The following is a 13738-nucleotide window of genomic DNA, read 5'->3' as shown; positions in this document are numbered from 1 at the left end:
CCAGGGTCACACAGCGTCATGAACATCTCGCAGCAAACGCTTTTTTTTTTTTAAATTTAATTCAATACAATAACCTGTATTGAATTTAATATATAAAAAAAAATGGTTGCAAATTATTGGAAATTAATTGAAACACTTTTTGCAGGGAAATCCTGGGGAAACTGAACGTCAGGGTGGTTAACCGCTAAAGTTGGAGGCCAGAAAAAGTTTTGCGTTAAATGCAAATGAAAAACAGCCCATGTTAGCCAGGAACTGTCCGCCACCAAACTGTTCTGGAACTGTCTGCCGCCAAACTGTTCTGGCCATCTCTAGTGGTTGTACCTTATTTTCTGGTTGAACTCAATGGACGTATTTCTTTTTTCAATGTAATTCTGGTGTCATACACACAGGTGCTAGAAATATGAAAGTAAGATAGGAACACACTATAAATGTAATGAAGTTAATCTTTATGGATTAATCAATTTATTATTATATTAAAGACAGTAGCCACATGTAGTGGGTGGGGCTTTAATGTGAGTGCATCAATCAATATTGTATTAAAGACAGACAGTACCCACATGTAGTTGGTGTATTAAAGTGGGGTGAAACTCCATATTAACTGAAAAAATCTAAATAAATCATCCAATAAGAAATGCTTTACTTAGCTTACCTATTCTGTTGTATTTAGTGCGTGAAAGACAAAATAAATCGAGAGTCTCAATAGTGCAATATGTCGATGCAATTTTCATAAGAGAAATTAATGTGATAGTAATATTCACTCATATTCATGAAGCTGCAGAACTGCAATTACTACAGAAGATTGAAAAAGCTGCAAGTAAAAATGAGGTCATAGTTATGGGTGACTTCAACTTTCCAGACATTGACTGAAGTTACCTGACTCAAATGGTAACAACGAACTAGGGGCAATTCCTTACTGGATTTCATCATTTCAAATAGACCTGATAAAGTATCAAATATGCAGGTTCAAGAACATTTGGGAAATGGTGATCACAACATGATAACATTTGATCTGGTGACTGATAGGCCGTGGGGCAGCGGAACAACTAAAACTATGAATTTTAGAAAAGCAAGGTTCAATCAACTCAGGCAGGCACTAAGTTTGGTGAACTGGGATATCGTGCCACAAGGGAAGGACACTAGGGAAATGACAAGCTTTTAAAATGATTCTCAATCAATATTGTAGTAAATCTATCCCATATGGCAACAAAGCGTCTAGGAATAAAAAAAGGCCTCTATGGATGAATGGAAAAAGTTAGAGATAAAATGAAGTGGAAAAAGAATGCCTATAAGGTCCTAAAACAGGAGGGGACCGAGGCTGCATTCAGCAATTATAAGGAGTACAATAAAAGTTGTAAAAAAGAAATTAGCCTGACAAAGATTGAAGCTGAAAATCAAATTGCTAGGGATATCAAACCTAACCCAAAAAAGTTTTACAAGTACATCAACTCTAAAAAAAGAAAGGTTGACTGTATTGGACTCCTAAAGGATGAGGGTGGGAACTCAATGGTGGATGACCAAGGTAAGGCGGAGTTATTAAATGCTTTCTTTGCTTCTGTCGTCACAAGTGAAACATCACTGTTGCAAATTACAGATGCAGAAGAATCTCAATCTTTCAATTGTAATATTAAATACTCAAGGAAGGCAGTGAAGGCAAGACTAAATAAATTAAAAGTAGAAAAAGGCACCTGGCCCAGGGCGGCTCCAGGATTTTTTTGGGGAGTGTGCCTTTGGGAGGCTGCCATATTCATTTCCTTTTAAATAATACTAGTTGCCTGGCAGCCCTGCTGATCTATTTGGCTGCAGTAGTGAACTGAATTAAACCAGAAACAAGCATGCAGCTGATCTTGTCAGTTCTGACAATATTGTCAGAAACCCCTGACCTGCTGCATGCTTGTTCAGGGTTTAAGGTTGAAAGAATTAGAGGCAGAGGACCAGCACAGCAGCCAGGCAACTGGTATTGCTTAAAAGGAGATAAATATGGCAGCCTCAATATTATTCTCACCTCGGGTTCCCTTTAAAAGTGCAACGTAAAGACAGTGGGCCCAAGTTTTGGTGACCCTTTCCCCAGAAAATTCACATAATTGTGTAGGTTTTCTCAAGAAAATACATGCAATCATGTAGCAGATTTGACCAGAAAATATGTGCAATCATGTCGGCAGATTTGACCAGAAAATACATGTAATCATGTCGTAGAGCTGGTCATAAAACTCAAGACTCAAGTCTCCAGAGCAGGGCTTTGGATGCCATTTTGCCGTAGCCCTGCTCTGCCGCTGTCGGAGCTGCTGGCTGCGGGGAACTGACACGGCGTCTATTAGACGCCGAAAGTCAGTTCACGATGGGGGGTGTTTTGGGGGTGCTTGGAGAATTTTAGGGGGTGCTTCAGCACCCAAAGCACCCCACCCCGGCGCCGCCACTGGTGGCATGCATCCTTGGGTCCTAAGGGAATTAAGTTCAGTTTTCAATAAACCTCTTTATCTTATCTTTTGTGACTCTCTTTCAACTGGCAGAGTTCCAGTAGATTGGCGTACATCCCATGTTTTCCCATTATTTAAAGCCAGTGGTTACCAATTTAAAAATAAAAAAAAGTCAGATACTCACCTAAGGAGAGGGAAGGCTCGGTCCTAATGAGCCTTCCCTCTCCTCTCCCGATGCCCTTGGTGCTGCGCTGGCTCCCCCGTTCACGTCCGCCGCCGCAGCGACTTTGGAGGTCTTCGGGAGCACTCAGGCTTTCGAAGATGGGCCACTCCATACTACGCACGCGCGAGTGCGTCATAGAGGGCTCTCGCGCATGCGTAGTATGAAGCGGCCCGTCTTCGGGAGCCCGAGTGCTCCCGAAGGCTTCCGAAAGCTCCCTTCAGCTGCGGAAGTGGCAGTATTTGACCGAACTGGTCGAATACTGCTACGGGGGATCCTGCGCGGGACCGGGCACCGGGAGAGGAGAGGGAAGGCTCATTAGGACCGAGCCTTTCCTCTCCTTAGGTGACTATCTGACTTTTTTATTTTTAAATTGGTAAACATTCACTTTAAGAAGGGCAAAAAAATCAGATCTAGAAGATTATAGACCTGTAAGCTTAACACCAGTTGTATGCAAACTATTTGAAGGGTTACTAAGAGATACTATACAAGACTTCACAGTAGAAAATAATCTTATTTCTCAGCATCAGCATGAGTTTACTAAAGACAGGTCCTGTTTGACTAACATGCTCAGCTTTTATGAGATAGTGAATGCTAATGTGGATGTTGGGAATGCTGTTGCTGTAGATGTGATATACTTGGACTTTGCAAAGGCCTTCAACACTGTTCCCAACAAAAGTCTGGTGCAAAAGTTGAGGATGCAAGGACTGGGGAAGAGTCTGTGTGCATGAATAGGGAACTGGCTAATGGACAGAAAACAAAGAGTTGTGGTCAATGGATCATATTCAAAATGGGCGACTGTCAGCAGTGAGGTCCCACAGGGGTCAGTACTGGGTCCAGTGCTCTTCAATTTATTTATTAATGATCTAGTAGATGCAGTAGAAAGCAATGTTGCTATTTTTGCAGATGATACAAAATTGTGCAGAATCATCAGCTATCAGGAAGTAAAATGTAAAGTCATGCATTTTGGTCGTACCAATGGTCTAGCACCATACAAAATAAATGGGAAACAGATGGGGACATTGAACTTGGAGAAGGACTTAGGAGTACTCATCGACAACAAATTAAATAATCGTATTCAATGCCAAGCTGCTGCAGCTAAAGCTAATACAATTTTGGGATGCATTAACAAGGAAATAAAAACTTGAGATGTTAGCATATTGCCCCTGTTTAACTCTCTAGTAAGGACACATCTGGAATATGGAATTAAGTTCTGGGCACCACATTACAGGAAACATATTGCAGTTTTAGAGCAGGTGCAGAGACGAGCAACAAAATTGATATAGAAGGTCTCACTTAAAGAGACTCTGTAACATTAAAAAGATCCCCTGGGGGGTACTCACCTCGGGTGGGGGAAGCCTCTGGATCCTAATGAGGCTTCCCACGCCGTCCTCTGTCCCACGGGGGTCTCGCCGCAGCCCTCCAAACAGCCGGCGACTGTGCCGACTGTCAGTTCAATATTTACCTTTGCTGGCTCCAGCGGGGGCGCTGTGGCGACTTTCTGCACGGAAATAGACGGAAATACCCGATCTCCGGCGGGTCCGCTCTACTGCGCAGGCGCCGGAAACTTGCGCCTGCGCAGTAGAGCAGACCCGACGGTGATCGGGTATTTCCGCCTACTTCGGCGCCGAGAGGCATCAGAGCGCCTGCGCAGGAGCCAGGAAGGTAAATATTGCGTCACGGCTGTACGGAGGGCTACAGCGAGACCCCCGAGGGACGCAGGACGGCGTGGGAAGCCTCATTAGGATCCTGAGGCTTCCCCCACCCGAGGTGAGTACCCCCCAGGGGCCGTTTTGTCGTTACAGTTCCTCTTTAACAAGAAAGGTTAGATAGACTGGGTTTATTTAGTCTAGAGAAAAGATGCCTTAGAGGGGATCTAATTAACATGTTTAAATACATCAGAGTGCAATATAAAAGCTTAGCGGATGAGCTTTTTGTCCCTAGGCCTTCACGAACGACTAAAGTACTTGATCTGCGCATGGAGGAAAAACGTTTTAGCCATTTATTTAGGAAAGGGTTCTTTACAGTAAGAGTGATTAAGATGTGGAATGCGATGCCACAGGAAGTAGCTATGGTAAATTCTAGATCTGCATTTAAAGGAGGCTTAGATGCTTTCCTTGCGATGAAAGACATCCATGGCTATAATTACTAGGTAATGCCCAGTGATGTTGATCCAGGGATTTTATCTGATTGCCATCTGGAGTCGGGAAGGGATTTTTTTTTCTATTGGGGCTAATTGGACCATGCCTCGTGAGGGTTTTTTCGCAATCCTTTTGTTCAACAGGGATATGTGAGGGAGCAGGCTGGTGCTTTGTTTTCCGGTTGAACTCGATGGAAGTATGTCTTTTTTCAACCCAAAATAAACAATTGGTAAAACAAAAAACACCAGATAACAATAAAATCGTTAAAAAATTTTTAAAAGGTCCTTATCTGGTGCCTCTGTTTTACCAATTTTTATATGAAATATAAAACAATATTTATGCTGGTTTCCATCTTTAAAGTTTCTCTGTGATGCCAAAAGTGGCATCACTTCTGCCTTCTTCTGCCTTGTTTTTTTTTTTTTTTTTTTAAACACAGCTCAGTGTTAATGTAATGCTTATTTTACAGATTACTATCCCTCAATCAGCAAATATCATCTAGATACCAGGTTACATCACTGTGTAAACTCTTTAAGGGGAAAAAAGGAGGGTAGAGTTGTTATTATTATTATTAATTTATAAATCGCCAACATATTCCATGGCACTGTACATAGTAGGAAAAAAACAAGGGATATATTGTATAATGATACAGACAATGATACACATTAAAATGTGGACACTGGTACAAAATGAAGAACTGGTGGTTACAATGACAGTTGTAATATGATGAGTAAAATGTATAGCAGAGTGCAAGCTGCCATACGGCTGTATTTTAATTGCCCCGAATGGTGCTCGTGGGTGGCAGAAGGGACTCTGAATTCCCCAACAATCATGCAGTTCAGCCTCCTGACTGAAAGAGGCCTAACAGACAAATCTCTTGTTCTAATATTCACAATATTCACATTAACAAGCACTCCTTATGTGCAGATCTGGCAGTGCTGACAGAGCTTACCTTTCTCCTGACTGCCAAGCACTGAGCCTCTGAACTGATGTGCTCTGCTTCCTTACCCCACCATCACTTGATGCTGAAAAGCAGGACTGATGCAAAGTGCTAGCTGTCTGCTGCGATATCTGGGAAGAGAGGGTGACTCTATATGGGGAACACCAGAAATACTTTAAAGAACTATGAGCACTGCTCTGCAGTGAGAGACACCAATGGCTTGTGCCATGTATGCACCCCTATAGATATGCCTCTGCCTAACTATTTTTGCTTCCAAAAAGTTCTGATTTCCAAGTCTATATGCTAACTGTAAGCGAAAAAAAGTATTAGTTCTGAAAAAAATTTATTGGTTAACTTTTGACATTCTGCTTAAAGAGAACCTCCAGACTAAAAATCTACTCAGCAGCACTGAAAAGGCTTGGCGTTTCTTTAACAGTTTCACAGCATCAGAACTTTGTTTTATCTTACCCAAGCTTCCTTTTTAGCTTCACAGAAGCTAAGCTCTGCCCCATCAAAGACATCTGCCTGGGCATCCCCTGATGCTGTGCAAAGCATGATGGGATTTCTGATGTGGTTGTTCTCGTCGCCTAGCGTGCGCAGCTGGGAGGGTTGTTCAGGACACAGGACAGTTGGAACTGTGTCTCATGCTTCCTGTCACCTCCTTTCAACCAAAAAGATGGCTGCCCCCATGAAATCACAAACATTTGCCTGTTCTTTTAGAAAAGGCTGGGTAAGAGATTATATTACCTATTTATTTTAATTAATATAACTAATGTAACTAAATGGCAGTATGTTTGTTTAGGCTGAAGTTCCTCTTTAAGTTAACTTAAGTTTATATGCATTCTATTAGAGACAACAATAATACTGAACTGCTTTTGTTTCAGACATGCAAGCAATACCAAAAGGATGAAAAAATGCATGAAAGGAAAACTGAACCGAACCAGGAATAGTAGAACATCTGATAAAAAAATAAAAAAGAAAAGCCACAAAAGAAGCAAGTTATGAATGCACTTTAAACATTGTGTTTAATCGTTGTTAAACAGTGATCGGTAGAAACTTTATACAAGTGATTACTGTTGAGGCTTATTTGTTTTGAAGGTGAGAAATATGACTCCTTGCTACAGATAATAATTCATACAAATTAACTTTACAAACCTCATGACCACCAGCTTTGGTAAGCAAAATAAATCAAAATGTGACATGCGCTAACTGTAAGAAAGTAGGGATGGAGGCCCAATCAGTCTTTTACCGGTAAACCAGGATTATGGAAGAAAAAAATGTACCCACCCTGAAATGAGAAAATAAACTTTTTCTAGTAAACTAAATACAAAAAGAGGCTGGGAAATGTATACCGTATATTGTTTTTATAAATGTTTTATATGAAAAAAGCATTTTACAGCAGCTCTATATTTGTTATGTGTATATATTATGCATTTTTTTGTAGTTTCCATTTTGTCAGTTTGCCCATTTTTTTTTATTCGTTTTGAGTTTCTATCCATTAAAGTTCTACTTTTGGTATAAAATGGTGTTATAACATGCATGCCATTGAAGTGAATACTCCTGGGATATACATAAACGAAATAGATTACTAGCTCAATGCCCAACTAGAAAAGAAAAATAGTACCTATTTGGGAGAATTCATTACTTCTCTCTTTATAGGAAGCAAGGGAAATTATCCTACAAGGAAACTAGACAGCAATATTAACCCCCAAAATTATTTTCTGTAATATTTAAAACTAAAATAGGTTTCTGTTACAGCTGTCCCTGTTTGAGATATTTACTCACTTGGATGGTGACAGAAATTAATTCAAAACCCCAAAAAGCTAAAATCCCTTTATACACCATCAAAACTACAAAAAAAAAAATATTACTTACATTTATATGGGACCTTTACCCCACTTTGTAATCTGGTGGTACTACCTCTTTAGGATAAATGTATTTACAGTATAATATACAGTTGAGTCATATACATATACATATTTGGACAGAGACAACTTTTGTTTTCTAATTTGGGTTCTGTACATTACCAAAATGAATTTTTAATGAAAAAAGTTGTCTCAAATTTTTACGCAGTCATTTTGTTTACCCAACTGAATTAAAACTGAAAGTCTGCAATTCAACTGCATCTGAGTTATTTCATTTAAAATGAATTGTGGTAATGTACAGAACCAAAACTAGAAAAAAAAGTTGTCTCTGTCCAAATATTTAAGACCCAACTGTATGTACACCCATATAAAACATTAACATATCAATAAAAGCTTAAGAAGATTGAAGATTCTCTTTTTAGTACAATTTATTCCCCACAAAAAAATCTTTCAACTCAAACAACAGGCTAAAGTGAAGATTTACAGTACAATTCCAGATGAACATAAATACAGGTCGTGTGAAGGTGTAATTTCCTAATTATGCTAGTTTTTATTTTTGGCCACAATGAACAGAGGCGCCAAAAGTATAAAATTAGATTAAATGAGCTTAAAAAACAACTCAAATGGCAAAAATGAAGGAGGAAGTGGTGGTCTTACCTCCCTCAAGCAGACACGACAACGACTGTGATTCAGACAAACACATTTATTAGAAAGCCACAAAAAATGTTTGCAACGCATTTCGCAGGCTCAATCCCGCTACATCAGGCAATACAGGGAGGAGTATCAAGCGATCTGCACAAGGATTCAAGTTATGCACCTCTGTTTAACTTGAATCTTTGTGCAGATCGCTTGATACTCCTCCCTGTATTGCCTGATGAAGCGGGATTGAGCCTGCGAAACGCGTTGCAAATTTTTTGGGGAGTTTCTAATAAATGTGTTTGACTGTCTGAATCGCAGTCGTTGTCGTGTCTGCTTGAGGGAGGTAAGACCACCACTTCCTCCATTTTTGCCATTTGAGTTGGTTTTTAAGCTCATTTAATCTAATTTTATACTTTTGGCGCCTCTGTTCATTGTATACAATTTCGAGTCCACCCTTGGTGGAGGGTTGCTACCCTTTTTTCCTGTCTACAGAGAGCGACTTCTTAATCCTGAGTAGGGTCAGGATAATCTCCCCACCTGCCTTTACATTGGTTGCCTGCTGGTGACCCTGACTTGTGAGTATCTAGCAATACAAATTTATTGCCACCTTATCCAGTACGTATTACACTATTGGGGCTCTTGGTGTTCCCTGTTTTTATTTTTGGCCAGTTCATATTAAAAACAAATCCATCAGGATGTAAAGCTTTTTTTGTACTTATAAATAAATTGAAGTCCATTTTGCGCTAATGTAAAAGTTAAACACTACTTCTGGCAGGAAATAAGTCTTTGGTCCTACCACTGCCTAATTTTTAAAATTTTGTTTTACATTTTTTTGCATCATATGGTGAGAATCTAAGACTCTGGCTGCAGAGAAAATTGCTATGAGGAACCAGGGTAGGGTAAGATGTCACAGCACCTGAAAAGCCCATATGGTGCAGTATGCCACTGAAAAAGGGAGGAGTGAAAAGGCTCATAAACATGCACAGGACTGCATGCACTACCTGACGAGCCGCATGACCAGATGACCTCCCCGACCTTTATGTCCACATGTCTAGACGGACAACATACGGACAAATGATCAACTCATTTACATCATGTCCACGATGGACTACACATTCAAAACTAGTACAGGTCGTTACAATATCAGATAACCGTAGGCCAACATAGATCCGACAGTTGGATCGGGTGCAACGCCTGTTTTCAGTTGCTCGTCAATTAATTTGCACACCTAAATACGCCTGATTATCGGCCAACACGCTAAAGTCAGACTATAATCAGGCAGTTTAGTAGGATGTGTGTATGCAGCTTAAGAAGGGAACCGAGTAGGCAAGTGGAGAATTATACACTTTTCTGTACTTGGGCATTTCCAGTGGTTCCTGTTGTGGTCACTATTTTAAAAAGGCAAGGTACTAGCTGAAGCTGTGTAACTGGGGACCTAGATCCCTCCGAAAAAAAGAGGGTCGGATACTGAAGGGGTAAGAGGCACCCAAAATAGGAAAAACACTATGTTAGGCCCGGTTCACACTTGCGGTGGCCCTCCGGAATCCCCATGCCGGAGCCGCACTGCCTGCAGAACGGACGGAATGGACGCACGGCATAGCAATTAAAGCCTATGCGTCCGTTCACATGGGTCCGTTCTGCAGAACCGGAGCCGGACCGGATCCGGGCCGGATCCGGACTCCGGCCTCCGTTCCAACATGCGCTATTTTTTCATCCGGCCCCTCCGGCAGCCGTATCCGGGGCGGAGCCGGACTGCACCATCCGGCCAATACAAACAAATGGGAACCGGAGGCCGCACAACACACTGGCTGAGAAATCCGGATGTTCTACCCCACTTCCTATGCGGATTTTTGCGGCGATATTGGCTGGGGACACATGGGCAAGCATTTTGGAGTGGAGCAGCACGAGCTGGAGGTGTTGGCAGGATGTTGGCAGCATGTCGGAGGTGGAGGTGAGTGCTAAACAGCAGAGGGCCTGATTCCACAGGTCCCCCTTCTGCTGACCTCCCAGACCCCAACATTTTTTTTTTTTTTTACGTTAACTTTGCCAAACGGATCCGGATCGCATCCTGATTACCACCTGATGCAACCTGACCGGATCCGGATCAGAACCGTACGGTTCCGATCCGGATCCGGTCCGGATCCGGTCAGGTCATCCGGTCCGTTTGGCAAACAACCGCTAATGTGAACCGGGCCTTAAGAACAACTAAAAATATGTAGAAAAAAAGGAGGCTTACCTCAAGGACAACACTAAAATAAGTACAAAACATTATTTATTTAGAACTGGCTAAGCTTGCCAGTGCTAAAGAAACTATTTTTTTGTACTCATTCAAGTGCCATACTTAAGGTAAGACACTTTTTTTCTACAAATTTTTAGTTGTTTTTAATGCAATTCCATCCTATTTCAGGTGCCTCTACATATTTTTAGTTGTTTTTAACACAGTGTTATCTTATTTCGGACACCTCTTACCACCTTGTGTTGCTATAAGGAAGACGGTTTTGTTTGTGATATTCCAGATGGAGCAGGTATTAATCAGAAGAAAATGAATACCCAACAGGAACAGGTGGACAAGTGAAAACTCCTGTTTTGGGCAGAGACATCCAAATTGCTTATGTTGTACTAAAATATTCAACTGATGTGTAGATATTGTTAAAATGTATCCAAGGCGGGAGGGGGGGATGCCAAGCATGCTTGATGAAATGCCTCTGTCACCGCTGCCCCCCCCCCCCCCCCGCTCCAGGCTGCGAGACCCAAAATCTACCAACGTCTGACTTGTTGGTAGACTAACAGGGGAAGGGATGTCCCTTGTTGGAGAGGCACTCCTGCAAAATCCCCCCTCTGACATTAGGAATGCTACTTCCCCAGCTCCTAATGGCCCAGCATGACCTCTCCACTGACCCATTCCCGTCCTCTCCCCTCCTCTCTGCGCTCTGTGCGGAGGAGCACCGAGCCAGAGCTGCAGCATTGTGACCCCGTGCCGTGGCCATTTTTTTCCCCCAAAACAAAACTCATAACGTGAAGCAGAAGCAGTGACTAGCCCCAGGATAAAGGTAGCATGTTTGTTTTTACAAAAATGTTCCAGCTCGGTTTCTCTTCAAGTCATTAACTTTTAAAGTATTATAATGGAAACACAGATGTAGATAATCTTACAGGTAATCTAAGATGTCCGGCAAATGTGAACCATGTAATCTTTGGAAGTGAAGACTTGGGCGTTTTTCTCAAACTCAAGCACAGTGCCCTGTGCCAGTGGACCCCTTTCTTATTTTGAAATCAGTTTGCACCACATTATCCTAATGCTAATAACCTACTTCTTATCCTAATGCTAATAACCTACTTTCAGTCTCCATGCCATGAACTGCAACTTCTATGGATTCTGATAAGAGATCTGATCTTGGGTGAGAGGACTGTCTGATATGCTGAGAGAATAGGTGTTGAGATGGAGATGGAGAGGAAACCATACCTGCCCAAATTGGTATGATGGCTATGGTTGCCACATTTTCCATTCAGAGTGTTTTCAGAAATTTGAATATGAAGACAGAACTGAGAGAAGATGTAGACCCGAGTTGTCTGCCATGGCTGTAAAAAAACATTTGTTACCATGACTTGATTGCAATCGAAGCTGGATAATTTTTTTTACACTTTCTGGATGACCAGAGATGCAAATAAGCCTATTGGGGTGGCTTCCCACATGCTTTTACTTCATGCTGGTAGTTCCACCTTCCTTATATTTTTACATTGGAAACTATCAGTTTGTTGTTGGATTGACTAACACGAAGGTGTTCATTAGAACTGATGATAAGTAACGGAGAGCTAACCTGATCTAGGAAGTTAGAGAATAATTGTGACCAAAGAGGAGGACATAGTTTATGCATTTCTGGATTTTAACCCCCACAGAAGGCTGCTTCACAGTCCTTGGAGGATATATAATCATGAGATGTATATATTGTGCAATAACAGTATATTTTAAAACAAAGAATCGTGCAGGCGTACATACAATCAGTGTCATGTAGTAAGACCATTCTAATTTAAAAGGTAACAATATTCATTGTAATACTTCTGTAAGGTCTAATGGAAGATGAGGGAAACATAAGTATCACCAAACAAAGTAATTAACTCTTTCCAGTGCTACGCTGCACTATGTCTGACATTGGCTTTTTCCAGTATAGGCCCAATGTCGGACAATGTCTGATATAGGAAAAATTACTACTGCTAGGTGGTGCTGTTTCCAGATAAAATCTGGCACAGTGTCAGCCTCTGCAAATCAAATGAGTTGAACTAAGTCTGACTGCTGATGTATTTGGTCCGGCTTGGCATCACTGTATGTGGATCAAAGTGTCCGACACTTTTATCCCCTCCAGCACCACGCGAGCTGATGCCAGCCCCACCCCTCTCCCTGATGCCAGGCCACCTCCTAGATCTAGAGCAAAGAAGTACAGACCCTACGGATCCCCGCCGCTGCAGCATTTGTATGCTCACCCACACCCCCACACATCTGAAAAAAATCAAGTGCTGGGGAAGATGTGGGTTACATACAGTAGTTACATAGTCAGTTTGGTTGAAAAAAAGACATCCATTTAACCAGGGGAAAAAAGAAAAAAACATCCTGAACCTGCACATTTCACAGTTGATCCAGGGGAAGGTGAAAAACCTTACAAGGCCTGGGCCAATAAGCCTTAAAAGAGAAAAATTCCTTCCCAACTCTAGATGGCGGTCAGATAAATCCCTGTATCAACTTTCCTGGGAATTACATAATAATTATAACTGTGGATGCCCTTCAATGCAAGGAAAGCATCCAAGCCCTCTTTAAATGCAGTTATAGAGTTTGGCATAGCTAGATGTGGCTGGATAGTGTAATGCAGGGGCAAATCCAGGATTTTCAAGGGGGGATTCCTGATAGGTCTCTTTTGGCAAGCCACACACTGCCGCGCATGCGTTTGCCCACAAAATCCACATGATGCACAGCATTTCTCCACAAAATACACACAATGCGCAGTGTTTCCCTACAAAATACACATGATGCAGTAGTGTTTTGCCAAAATATATATATAATGTGGCAGTGATTAAGTAGCCAGATAACCCCCCTTTATTATGGATAACGAAATTACCTCACCCCTCCTTAGTATAGGTGACCAGATGCCCCCCCCATTTATCACACAGGTAGCCAGATGAGGCCCCCCCCCCAGTTAGGATAGGTAACCACATGATCCCGATTTATAGTATATAGCCAGATGACTCCCCGTTCAGTACATTCCCCCTTGTATTTCGCCAGATCCCCCTTGTATATATAGCCAGTGTATATAGTCAGATCCCTTGTATATATAGCCAGAGATTCCCCCCCTGTATATAGCCATATACCCACTGTATGTAGCCAGATGCCTGCCCCTGCATATAGCCAGTGTATATAGCCAGTTCCCCCTGCATACAGCCAGTGTATATAGCCAGATCCCCCTGCATATAGCCAGTGTATATAGCCAGATCCCCCTGCATACAGCCAGTGTGTATAGCCAGATCCCCCTGCATAT

At 41.8% G+C, this 13738-nt stretch overlaps 1 protein-coding gene and 1 long non-coding RNA gene across 7 annotated transcripts in view; one reads left to right on the top strand and one right to left on the bottom strand.

Annotated features, from left to right (window-relative positions):
- The window catches only part of LOC137533990 (uncharacterized), a 46238-nt gene extending 39003 nt beyond the window's left edge, over positions 1-7235 (top strand). For both annotated transcript variants that reach the window (XR_011024267.1, XR_011024266.1), the window contains exon 4: positions 6597-7235. This is a non-coding gene — a long non-coding RNA (uncharacterized lncRNA). The remainder of the gene's footprint in view (positions 1-6596) is intronic.
- Positions 1-13738, bottom strand: part of RASSF4 (Ras association domain family member 4) — a 395766-nt gene that overhangs the window by 289472 nt on the left and 92556 nt on the right. The window lies entirely within an intron of this gene.

The sequence above is a fragment of the Hyperolius riggenbachi genome, chromosome 10 (genome assembly GCF_040937935.1).
Source record: "Hyperolius riggenbachi isolate aHypRig1 chromosome 10, aHypRig1.pri, whole genome shotgun sequence".
NCBI classification, from domain to species: domain Eukaryota; kingdom Metazoa; phylum Chordata; class Amphibia; order Anura; family Hyperoliidae; genus Hyperolius; species Hyperolius riggenbachi.
Note: the sequence above shows the minus strand (reverse complement) of the source record. Positions and strands in the feature narration are given on the sequence as shown.